Source organism: Xenopus laevis, chromosome 8S, assembly GCF_017654675.1.
Source record: "Xenopus laevis strain J_2021 chromosome 8S, Xenopus_laevis_v10.1, whole genome shotgun sequence".
NCBI lineage: Eukaryota > Metazoa > Chordata > Amphibia > Anura > Pipidae > Xenopus > Xenopus laevis.
In genome coordinates, this window is record NC_054386.1 from 55,556,241 (window position 1) to 55,569,067 (window position 12,827).

The 12,827-nt window shown below is 41.0% G+C and overlaps 1 protein-coding gene across 3 annotated transcripts in view; it reads left to right on the plus strand.

Moving 5' to 3' along the window:
* The first annotated feature begins 1,476 nt into the window (after positions 1 to 1,476).
* The window catches only part of LOC108700078 (wiskott-Aldrich syndrome protein family member 3), a 79,694-nt gene continuing 68,343 nt past the window's right edge, over positions 1,477 to 12,827 (plus strand). The window contains exon 1 of one of the 3 annotated variants that reach the window (XM_041575113.1): positions 1,477 to 1,595. The gene's annotated coding sequence lies outside the window, so the exon portion shown is untranslated. Of the gene's footprint in view, positions 1,596 to 1,747; positions 1,904 to 12,827 lie in introns of those variants that run through there. The other 2 variants (XM_041575114.1, XM_018232947.2) reach the window with 2 other exon arrangements.

Sequence of the window (12,827 nt, forward strand, 5' to 3'; positions counted from 1 at the left end):
CCTGTTAGATATGACTTTGGAGAAGCTCCATTTGATGAAGGACATTTTCCTACTCCTGATGTCAACTGCAATAGGCCTGAAGAAAGTGAACTTATAAGGCGTACTGAGAGAATCAGAAAACTACCTGCATGGACCAAGGACTTTGTGATGTGAAGAATGTATAATATTGTTTTAAAATGCATACTGTTTCATTGCTGCTGTTATTATAGTTGTCCATATGCTTTCCTACTATAGGGGGAATATGTGGTGTTTGTGCAGATGGCCTGTAGATGTCACTGTGCTCAGACTTATACTGTGCATAGTTCCTGTCAGCTTAAAAATGAAAGTTACTGTTGTGTAATGCCTGCATGAGCCTGCTAATAAAGCACTGTTATACTCTACTCATCCTCGGCTACCCAAAACATAACAATTACAATTTGTGAACACTTTTATGCAGCATAGAATTTGAAGTCTATCTACTTATATATATCTGTCAACTCTCTCTCTTTCTATCTATACATAATCTATCTATTTATTTAACCATGTCGTCTCTCTCTCTCTCTCTATCCATACAGAATCTATCTATCTATCTATCTATCTATCTATCTATCTATCTATCTATCTATCTATCTATCATCTATCATCTATCATCTATCTATCTAACCTCCTGTCATCTCTCTCTTTCTATCTACACATAATCTGTCTATTTATCTGTCTATCTAACCATCTTTCATATCTTTCTCTCTATAAATAATCTATTTATCTGTCTATCTTTCTATCTCTCTCTCTCTATCATTATATATCTGTTTGCCAGTATATCTATTAATATATCTTTCTATTTACATTTATCAATCTATTGAAAAAGTACCAATATATTGTATTTATCATCCATAATATATGGATATATCTACCAATATACAGTATGCATGCTATTTTTCCCTTTACATGTGAAAGGGCATGTGGTAGGAAGATTTGAACAACTGGAATTAATATCAGATAGATATTAAAGTCATCTGGGTGGTATAACAATCCTATCCAAAGGGCAATGGTGATGCATAGTGACACCAATTGGACACATTGGCATTCACTTGCACTATTAAATAGAGGTGATGTCTGTATATTCTAATAGTAAAGTTTCTAGATGAATAGTACAAATACATTATGTATTTTTCCTGTAAACTCGTGGCTGTATAGCATTTGACTGTCATGTGGCTGGAGGTGCCATGGGCATATTGTTGTCTCTCTGCCATGTGGCCACAATATAGAGCAGCTCAGGGAGGGAACTAGGGGTAGGCAGAAGAGGCACCTGCATAGGGAGCAAATTGCAATAGTGGGGGGCGCCAGGCACCCATAAGTAGCCTACCCCTAATCCGCCACTGGGCAAAGGTTAAACAGCAGGTGTTAACGCAGTCCCTACGTGCTTGTTTGCGCAGGCTCGTCCCCGTTTGCAAACGCGCGTCCTCGTTGGCGCCCGCCCCTTAACACAAGCGCGTCCTAGTTTGCGCACGGCCGCGGGGGAAGGGACGGGGCGCGACATGGCCAGCAGGGTTGCCGGGGGCGCCCAGCATTGCCCAGCACAGGAGCAGCTGTGTGTTATTGTGGTGAAATAGTGGCAGGTATGTGGATAAAGCATTACTACAACTGAACGTTACCTGTTACTTGAATGTCACTTTGTGGGTAAAGGCACAGCTAGATGGCATAGTTACAGTTGGGAGTTCGGTCCCTCTCGCCCCTAATGAGCTGAGTTTTGGTGTAAGAGGAACTATGGTTTAGCCAGAAGGCAGCAGCTCACTCCCCCGTCCCTCCGCTGTCACAGCCCCCCCTTCCTGGAGCGGATGGCATACGCATGCGCACTGTCCGCACTGCAGAGTGAAGGAGCAGCAGATCCTCTCCAGCGGGTCCGCTCGCACCGGGGCCCCCCAAGGTAGGAGCCCAGAGAGGGGACATGGGGCGATGAGCCGCTCATGTGGGAGCTGCGGAGGGGTTGAGACTGGGGGGGGCTAGAAAACTGGTACGGCTGCGCCTGGGGCACTGGCAGGTGCATGTGAGAGACATGGGGTCCTGGGGTATCAAAAGGGATTGGGTTGGCGCAAATGCTCGGGGTGGGGGATCCCTTGGCCATGCGTGGGCAGCTGGGGAGGACGGTGCTGCTGATGCAGCCAATATGGCTTGAGAAGAGGGGCTGAATAGTAAGAGGGGGGGTTGTTCCCTGACTGTGCCTGATGTTTACACCCAGATCCATTAGCTGCCCACGCGTGTCATTGTGTGTGTGTAGATCCTTTATTAACCCTTCCTGTTCTGCACCCATATTTCATACCACTTGTCAGTCCAGATGTTGATGGACTACATATCCCAGCAGCCATTTAGGAGACATCTGCCATCAGTCTGTGGCCTGTGTTTGAGCAACAGGTGTAAGGCAGCTGGGGGATCATCAGAATGAAATGCCCAGTTCAGTTTCAGGGATTCCACATGGATGCTAACCCCATACTGTTTTGCCTCTCTATAGGGCAATGAAATCTGGACAATATGGAAATATATATTATTATAATCCAACCATGATTGATAACAATCAGAACTATCCAACCTGTAGTTCTCAATCTCCTATTGAGCTTCCTCCTGTGGGAGGATACTGGGAGTTGCATGGTGAATATGGGCCAGCCCTGAGACCATCTTGCCTTACTATACACAACATTTCTAATTGCTGCAACTCTGTCCCAGTGAAGTAAGAAATCATTGGGGATCAGTGGAATTCCTTTACTCCCCAGCGGCACAGAGCTGCTGTTCAGCAGTGCCCCGTAAAATATAATTGGCCCCAGATGGTCGTACCTGCTTTCACCACCCTAGAAATAGCTCTCATTAACCCTCCCTGGGCATATAATGCCAATCACTTCTTATACCAGGGTCTAAGGTTATTCACATTGCAGCCTTTCAGCTACCACTTCCAGTTTCCAAAAACCTGAAGGCAATTAGGGGATGCTGGAAGTTGTAGGGCAACAATAACCTAAGTGCAACAAATAGGACATCTCCACCTTGTTATTTTCTATCACCTTGGTGTGGCACTAGAGGCATTTCTGGTGTGAACCAAAGCTTGCTTTGCAGTACCATTAAAGTGTTTGGTATTGGCAAAGCAAGAAGAGGTGAAAGTATAAAGCTGCCCCTAAACTTTAAGATCTGCTAGTTTGGTAAGAATCTAGCCCCAATATGAGCCACCCACACACTGAGTCAAAATGGGGCTGATATCAATCAGGCAAGCCGCTTTGTGGGCCTTATACACAAAAGTACTGAGTTAGAACTTTTTATCAGCCCATATATGGCCACCTTAACAAGAGGGACATCCATACAGTATGCACTCAGGCTTGTAATAATCTACAGCATGAGCCCCCCCACTTGTGTGGCCCTACACATGCAAGTATGCCTGCTGTGTCTGCTTACCTTGTGTCAAATTTAAAAGGTACCATTACTGAGATTAACTGGCCCCTTGCATTGTTTAAATCTTAAATTCAGACTGTAATCCCCCGGTATTTTTTTCTGGGGGGTTGTTAACATTTGGAAATTATTGTTGTGTTTAATCATGTTCTGGGGGTGATGTGTGAGGAGATATATGGATTTAAGGGTATGTCTTAATCTGCAGTGAGCACCAACCATTTGGTTTTTTGGAGTGTTATTAATGTGGACATGGTCTTGTGGTAACGTGGGTGTGGTTTAATGTGGGTGTGGTCTAAAACAGGGAGTGGCTTCCATTATTGGCCCTCCACCATGTAGACCAGAAAAATTCCGGCCTTCTGTACCACAGAAGTTGGACAGCACTGACCTACAGTATATCTCTCAATGTTCCCTGAAACCCCTGGCACTCACACAGGTTGCTGAACTACAGCATTTTTCCCTGACTACATAGCTTCCAAGGATGTTGCGAGTAGCTGAATCATATCCATTGAAATACAAGGAGTGAATGACAGCCGTACTGATTATAACACATTGCTTATTATTATTATAACTGTCAGGATGAATGGAACAGTGTGCAAGTGCAGTAGCCCATAGCAACCAGTCACCTGGTTTCCAGAGTCTAATGTATGGCAGGCTGAATAAAGGTAATTGCTGACTGGTTGCTTTGGGTTACTGCTTTTGCACTAGGAATCAGCCCCCACAGTGCATTGAGATTTTTCTGTAAATTAGCCCCTGAGAATAAACCCAGCAATCGGGAAGCTAGAGGTTGTCTGCTGTTAAACTGAGACTGGGTGTCACATTCCTGCAGTTCTGGGAATCATTCTTCCTGCACCTGTTACTCCTGTAACCAGATCCAGCCTCTGAGAGATTCCGGCTGCAAAACCCTCCCACTGTGCCCTGATTTGTGGCACCATTTAACCTGCCATGTTGTGTTTGCACTGTGGGCTGTATGTCATTCTATTTAATATGGGGGCCCCTCTGCATAACCTCACTGATGTTACTCGCTCCACTGAAAGCTACTTGCACTACAAATCTGACATTGAGCTTTTTATTTGTTTCCACTGGGTCACATGATCCTAACACACTAGCACTTACTGCATTGTGACATCCACCAATGCTGCCTGCTAATAGTACTTTACTGCTGCTCTGACGCTGTTTGTGCACAAATAGGGGTAATGTAATAAAAGGTGGATTTGCACAAGTGATAGCAACCCATAGCAAACCAAGGGAGGTGTTAACGATTGTTAGCTACTTTGCTTTCTAAGTTTCTAGGGGCACCCATGTGCAGTACTATCTACTTTCCAAGCCTCTAGCAGCACCCATGTGTAGTACTATCTGCCTTCCAAGTTTCTAGTGGCACCCATGTGCAGTGCTATCTGCTTGCAAAGTTTTTGGCAGCACCATGTGCAATACTATCTGCTTTCCAAGTTTCTAGTGACACCCATGTCAGTACTATTTGCCTTCCAACTTTCTTGATGCCCCATGTGCAGTACTATTTGATTTTCAAGTTTCTAGTGGCATCCAAGTGCAGTACTATCTGCTTTTCAGGTTTTTAGCAGCAACATGAACAGTACTATCTGCCTCTTATGTTTCTAGCAGCACCCATGTGCAGTTCTATCTACTTTCTAAATTTCTAGCGGCACTCATATGCAGTAGTGTCCGTCTTCTAAGTCTTTAGCAGCAGCAGCAGCAGCACCATGTGTGGTACTATTTGATTTCCAATTTTGTAGTGACACCCTTGTCAGTACTTTCTACCTTTTAAATTTTTTTGCAGCACCCATGTGCAATCCTGTCTACCTTCCAAGCTTGTAGCAGGGCCCATATATAGTACTATATGACTTCCAATAATCGCTATGATATGCAGCCATATTGCTTGCCTTCACGGATGTACCCCTAGTGATAAAAATGCCTTGAACTGCTCTGCTGAAGAATCTGCCAAGAAAGTGAGCAGTATGGTAGCTCCCACGCATTTCTATTCAGCAAAAATGAGCAACTGTTTAGAAGGCAGGACATCCGTCCCTTCATAGCCAATTTCTCTAGGTAGGATCACTAAGATGTTAGCCAGTATGTGTGGGACTGCAGAAGGAAGCCCCTGTGGGAGCCTGTGCAGATAGCGCCCTGGCTGTACCAAACCAAGGGCCCCAGTACTGCAAGGTACTGAGTAATAAGGACTGTGTCAGAATGTGGCTCATATTAGAGATTTTTATTTCTAGACATGCTCTAATTATAGCTGCATGAAGTGTTTGCTTGCAGGTTCGTATACACCGGTTAAGAACGTCACCCATGACCCCTGCTGAGACCCTAGTTGTCTTGACAAATCCAGGGAAGGAATGCTTTGTGCAGGCAATAAAATGCTATCCCCTCCTGTCTAGCCAAGGGAAAATAAGCAGATAGTTAAATTGGGTTGAAAAAAGACAAAGTCCATCAAGTTCAACCCCTCCAAATGAAAACCCAGCATCCATACACACACCCCTCCCTACTTTTAATTAAAATTCTATATACCTATACTAACTATAGAGTTTAGTATCACAATAGCCTTTGATATTATGTCTGTCCAAAAAATCATCCAAGCCATTCTTAAAGGCATTAACTGAATCAGCCATCACAACATCACCCGGCAGTGCATTCCACAACCTCACTGTACTGACTGTGAAGAACCCTCTACGTTGCTTCAAATGAAAGTTCTTTTCTTCTAGTCTAAAGGGGTGGCCTCTGGTACGGTGATCCTCTTTATGGTTAAAAAGGTCCCCTGCCATTTGTCTATAATGTCCTCTAATGTACTTGTAAAGTGTAATCATGTCCCCTCGCAAGCGCCTTTTTTCCAGAGAAAACAACCCCAACCTTGACAGTCTACCCTAATAATAATTTAAGTCTTCCGTCCCTCTAACCAATTTAGTTGCACGTCTCTGCACTCTCTCCAGCTCATTTATATCCCTCTTAAGGACTGGAGTCCAAAACTGAACTGCATACTCCAGATGAGGCCTTACCAGGGACCTATAAAGAGGCATAATTATGTTTTCATCCCTTGAGTTAATGCCCTTTTTTATGCAAGACAGAACTTTATTTGCTTTAGTAGCCAGAGAATGACACTGCCCAGAATTAGACAACGTGTTATCTACAAAGACCCCTAGATCCTTTTCATTTAAGGAAACTCCCAACACATTGCCATTTAGTGTATAACTTACATTTATATTATTTTTGCCAAAGTGCATAACCTTGCATTTATCAACATTGAACCTCATTTTCCAGTTTGCTGCCCAGTTTTCCAGTTTAGACAAATCACTTTGCAAAGTGGCAGCATCCTGCATGGAACCTATAGTTCTGCACAATTTAGTATCATCTGCAAAAATAGAAACAGTACTTTCAATGCCCACCTCCAGGTCATTAATAAACAAGTTGAAAAGCAAGGGACCTAGTACAGAGCCCTGCGGTACTCCACTAACAACACTGGTCCAATTAGAAAATGTTCCATTTACCACCACTCTTTGTAGTCTATCTTTTAGCCAGTTCTCTATCCAGGTACAAATACTATGTTCCAGGCCAACATTCCTTAATTTAACCAGTAACCTTTTGTGTGGCACTGTATCAAATGCTTTAGAAAAGTCTAAGTAAATCACATCCACTGCCATCCCAGAATCGAGGTCTCTACTTACATTCTCGTAAAAAGAAATTAGTTAGTCTGGCAAGATCTATTACACATAAAACCATGCTGGCACAAACTCATAGTATTATGATTTGCTATGAAGTCCAGTATCTTATCCTTTATTAACCCTTCGAAAAGCTTTCCTACCACTGACGTCAGACTAACTGGCCTATAGTTTTGAGGCTGAGAACGGGATCCTTTTTTGAATAGAGGCACCACATTAGCAATTCGCCAGTCTCTCGGCACTATGCCAGATCTCAATGAATCCTGAAAAATTAAGTAAAGAGGTTTGGCAATCACAGAGCTAAGCTCGCTAATTACCCTGGGATGAATACCATCTGGCCCTGGACCTTTGTTAATCTTAACATGTTCAAGTCTCTTTTGAATTTCTTCATGTGTGAACCATGCATCATTAGTTGTATTACTAGAATTGTGTTAAGAAGGAAACCTTCACTTACTGGTTCCTCATTTGTGTAGACAGATGAAAAATATGAGTTCAGAATCTGCGCTTTTATTTTGTTTTCATCAACCAGCTGACCCCCCTCTGATAGTAAGGGTCCCACCCCTTCCTGATTCATTTTTTTTACTATTAACATATTTAAAAAATAATTTTGGATTTCTTTTACTGCTTGCTGCAATATCCTTTTCTATAGCAATTTTAGCTTGCCTTATAGCTTCTTTGCATGATTTATTGGCCTCCTTGTACCTTATAAATGTTTCGGCTGTACCAGCTAACTTGAAAGCCTTAAAAGCACGTCTTTTCTTACCCACCTCAACACCAACGCTTCTATTGAACCAAAAAGGTTTTGCTTTGCAACGACGTTCCTTGCTTACAAGTGGAATATACTGACAAGTATATTTATTAAGCAGCATTTTAAAGACTTCCCATTTTTGTTCTGTGTTTAACCCTGTGAAAAGCATTTCCCACTTAATATGTTGCAGAGATGCCCTTATACTGTCAAAGTTTGCACGTCTGAAATTTAGTGTTTTAGTTACTCCCTTATAGAATTGCTTCTGCAACAGAATCTCAAAGGAGACGATGTTATGATCACTATTCCCTAAATGCTCACCCACACAAATGTTAGAGATGAGTTCAGTATTGTTAGTTATTACAAGGTCCAAAAGAGAGTTATTCCTAGTAGGTTCTTGAACGAGCTGGAATAAAAAGTTGTCATTCAGCATATTTACAAACCTACTAGCTTTTTCTGTCTTAGCAACCCCATTACCCCAGTTAATGTCTGGATAATTGAAGTCACCCATAGCAACAACTTGACCCAGCTGTGAAGCCACTTGTATCTGCAAGAGTAGCTGGGCTTCAAACTCGACACTTATACGAGGTGGTTTATAGCATACACCAATGATAATTCTTTTTGTTACCTTTTGCCCAGTCAAAATCTCTACCCAGAGTGATTCTACACCCTCACCAGTGCCAGCTATTGTTATTTCTTTAGCGCATGGCTTTAATTCAGGCTTTACATACAAACACACTCCTCCACCCTTTTTAATCCCTCTGTCCCTCCTAAAAAGGGTGTAACCATTTAAATTCACAATCCAGTCACATGTTTCATCCCACCAGGTCTCAGTGATACCAATTATATCATAATTTTTAGAGCATGCAATTAATTCTAGGTCTCCCATTTTACCTGACAAACTCCGTGCATTTGCCAGCATACAGCGGAGGTTACTACTTTTACTTTTGAAATGTTAAGCTCCACTTAGTAATGTATCTTATCCTCTTAAAGGTTTATTGCAATTTTCTGTTGATTTCCCAATTGGCATCAAAAATGCTACCTACACAACAGAATACATTATAAAAAAGCGTGTTGGGTGACATTTTAGTAATAAGGTGCTTTTTTGATAATGAACCCACTCTGCAATATGTTTTATTTATCCTATCGGAAAAAGCAGTCTACTTTTTTTATATACAATTAAGCTGCACTGCTTTAAGCGCGGTCTAAAATCTGTAGCTGATGACCCCTACTGCTCAATCTGTGTAGGTAGTGTAAAGTAGGGTGATAGGGCAGTTCAGGGTAGAGGGCTCTCTTGTGCAGTGTGGGCATAACTCTTTTTTTATATTTAATTTGTTTATTCAGTTTATGGAAAAAAACACAAGATAGAGCATAGAGCAATCAAAGGGAGTTTGTCATTACACAGTCATCATAATCGGCATAACTCTACGTGAGCTTTTTTACTCAGGTCCCAAACATGCACCCATGCCTGTATAAAGAGTCTGAGCTTTGCACAGCATAAGTATTGGGAATAGAGAGGAATACATTACCCAGGGGTGGACTGTAATGGAACTTTTGCAAATGAACCTTAAAAAGTATGTATTTATCTCAGTTATTTATCTATTACAGTCTGGCAGCTTCCACATAGGAATAATCAATATAACCGGGTACACTGGGCTTACTAGATAGAATATCCTATTGCTATGTGCGGAATTCAGTTCAGTCTGTTAATCTTCTGGCTTCTGCTACATTATTTCAGGAGTCAGAACCAAGCATGCAGAGAATAAAAGCAGACAATTATCTTTACACCTGACTTTAAAATCATTGAAAATATACAAATGCTTAGAATGACAGTTTGTTTCATTAATATGCAGATTTTGGGTGGAGTTCCCCATTTTACATTATAGACACATAAGTGACCGTAAAGCTTTCTTATAAATGGGATACATTTTAGGTTACGTCTTCAATGAAAGCTGTTGTTAAGGACAAATATATAGTTACATTAAAAAATAATTTCCCATTCCAAAACAATCTTTATTTGATCCTCATAGTGCTACAGCTGGCTTCTATGTAAAAGATGGTCATTGTATACTGTACTTACTGCAAGTGAGGGAGTGATGACGTTAACAGTACAGGCCCGGTGTGGGTGTAATTGGTGGGTACTAAACATTGTGCTGAATTAGCAAGAATCTTGTACAGCGCAGCTATAAGACTAGTCTCCATCCAGACTATACCATTAACATTGTATCCTATTGTATCCTACAGTCATTTGATGTATTTATACAGTACATCGCTGTTTGTGGTTCTTTTATCTAATTTATGTTTTAAATTAATACAATTGATGATTTATGCTGAAGAGTCCAGCTTACATTGTCTTCTATTCTTGTTTTCTCTAAAGTATGAAAGGGGTACTTTCATCCCCAAATTTCCCTCTAATTTTTTGTACAGTGATGGGCAATTTTTCATTATTTAATATATCTAGCTTTTCTAAATTTACATATTTAAAACATGCAGTGGGGATGTTTCCTCTGGTTTTCTAAACTTTCTCTACTTTTTTTATATATTTAAAGGGCACCTGTTGGGAAAATATATTATCCCCAACCAAAGGTGCAGGCTAATAGACCCCCCACTCCGGTAGGGGGTAGCATTATTTGTTTTTAAATTGCCCCCGTCAGCACTAGGCCACCCGCACTGTGAGGGAGCTCCCGGTGCAAGCGACGATGTTGGGGCACATGCATGAGTATAGTGAGCTAATGCTGCAACTTGCTCATTGTGCACATTCGCGTGATGTCATGCGCTTTGACTGACATGGCCGTTCGCAAAGGGGGGGGGTCCTAGCGCAGGCGGGGGCAATTATAGAAAACAAAAAACACTGTTACCCCTAACCAGAGTGTGGCGTCTATAAGCCTTTAGTTGAGATAATATGTTTAGCCAACAGGTGCACTTTAATTAGTTTAAGGACTCAGAATGTTTGCCTCTCCATTGCTGGAAAATCACAGTCACTCCCTCAACCCCCCATGTATTTGCATTTACTGAACCAACCCTGCCCTCTCATAATGCTTTGTGCTTCATTTACCCTGACAAAAACTTAACTTGTAAATTTAAAATACTATGATTCAATTGCATCATAAAACAAACTAGTATTTTCTCATTAAGCAATTGTTATTATATTTTGTTGAACTAATACGTATTGAATTGTAAGTGCCCCCAGGCAGAGAATGTTTTACATGACATATCATGACTGTAAACTGCTGTGGAATATGTTGGTGCTCTATATAAATAAACCATAATAAGAAAATTAGATTGGAAAAGGCAAACTTTTGGCAGTACAGGTATGGGATTTGTTACCTTGAAAACCGTTATCCAGAAAGCTCTGAATTACAGAAAGGCTGTCACCAATAGACTCTATTTTATCCAAATAATTCAAAATTTTAAAAATGTTTTCCTTTTCTCTGTAATAATAAAACTTTACCATGTACCTGATCCCAGCTAAGATATCATGAATCCTTATGGGAAGCAAAACCTGCCTATAGGGGGTTATATCATTTTCTAGGAAACTTTAAGTATGAAGATCCAAATTATAGAGATAAAGATCCATTATCTGGAAAACCCCAGGTCCCAGTCATACTGGATAATAGGTCCAAAACCTGTACTAGTCAGTTTATTCTATTTTGTGCCAATGTATATTTTTTTGGATGCAGAGGTTGGCACCCAAACCTTTCAACTGGTAGATATCTTCCAGTCAATAGTCTGTCCCTTAGAACTGGTGATATTAACTTTATTTCAAATGCAAGGCCACAAGCAAGAGGCTTATCAGCCCTGGCAGCGACAGCCTGATTCTGAACCCATCCTTCTGCCTACTCTTCTGTATATCTAGGTCTGCACAGAAAAGAGCAAAGTGAACAGCATTTTTCTGTTTTCTCCAGTTGCTGCAGAGGAGCAGCAGCCGATAATGAAGCAAGTAATATAAGGGAATAGTAATTAAATTTCCTTTAACTGTCTCTGTTTAAACTAGTAATAGAAGACGTGCTCATTTTGTATTTCACTAAGAAGCTCTTTTCATTAATAAACCCTGCAGAACAATAGAATTTGTGCTTCCCACTGATCAGAAATGGAAAGCGCTACCTGTATTCTTCAAGGATTCTCTTGTGTGCTCAGAGCCACCAACACCCAGCCTTTTTCCTGGTACACCCTTAGTGCCAAACTCATACGTTAGCAAGCTTTTATTTTAGAGCCCAAGACATGGCTAGGCCTCTATAGTTGTACTGCCTGTACCAAGATAATGACAACCATGCCAGTGTATAAGGTGCAACAACCAAAGTACTCTACATCTAGGGGCACATTTACTAAGGGTCGAAGTGAATTCAAAATTCGAATTCAAAAACTTCGAATTTCGAAGTAATTTTTGGGTACTTCGACCATCGAATAGGCCAAATTCGGCTTTGTTTCAAAGTGAAAATGCTTCGACCATTCGATAATCGAAGTACTGTCTCTTTAAAAAAAACTTTGACTTCGCCACCTTAAACCTGCCGAATTGCTATGTTAGCCTATGGGGACCTCCTAGTCGAAACTTGTATGATCGTACGATCTTAAAAAATCCTTCGACTTCGAATGTCGGACTTTCCTATTCGATGGTCGAATTTCGACGTTTTTTTTCACTTCGAAATTCAACCCTTGATAAATCTGCCCCTTAGTGTTTTTTATTAATTGCGCCTGTAATACTTACTTCATCTCTCTAGAAAAATCCTAATTTTTAAATCCATCTGCTGTTTTTAGGACCTCTTTCTTGATACAAAATGTGGCCTACCCTGATTTATTATATGCACCATTAAGAATAGTAGGCTCAGTGTTAAGGTTGGCATTTCTATGTAACTTATTATGTTTTATGCATTGAAATAATTTTACTTACTTTACCTGCCTGACCATTTTTACAATGTAATTTCCCACCAGCAGGATACTTATGTAGAGAAGCAGTTATCATATTTTGATGCCACTTCCACGATTTACCAGGGCCACTTTAAACTCATAAATAT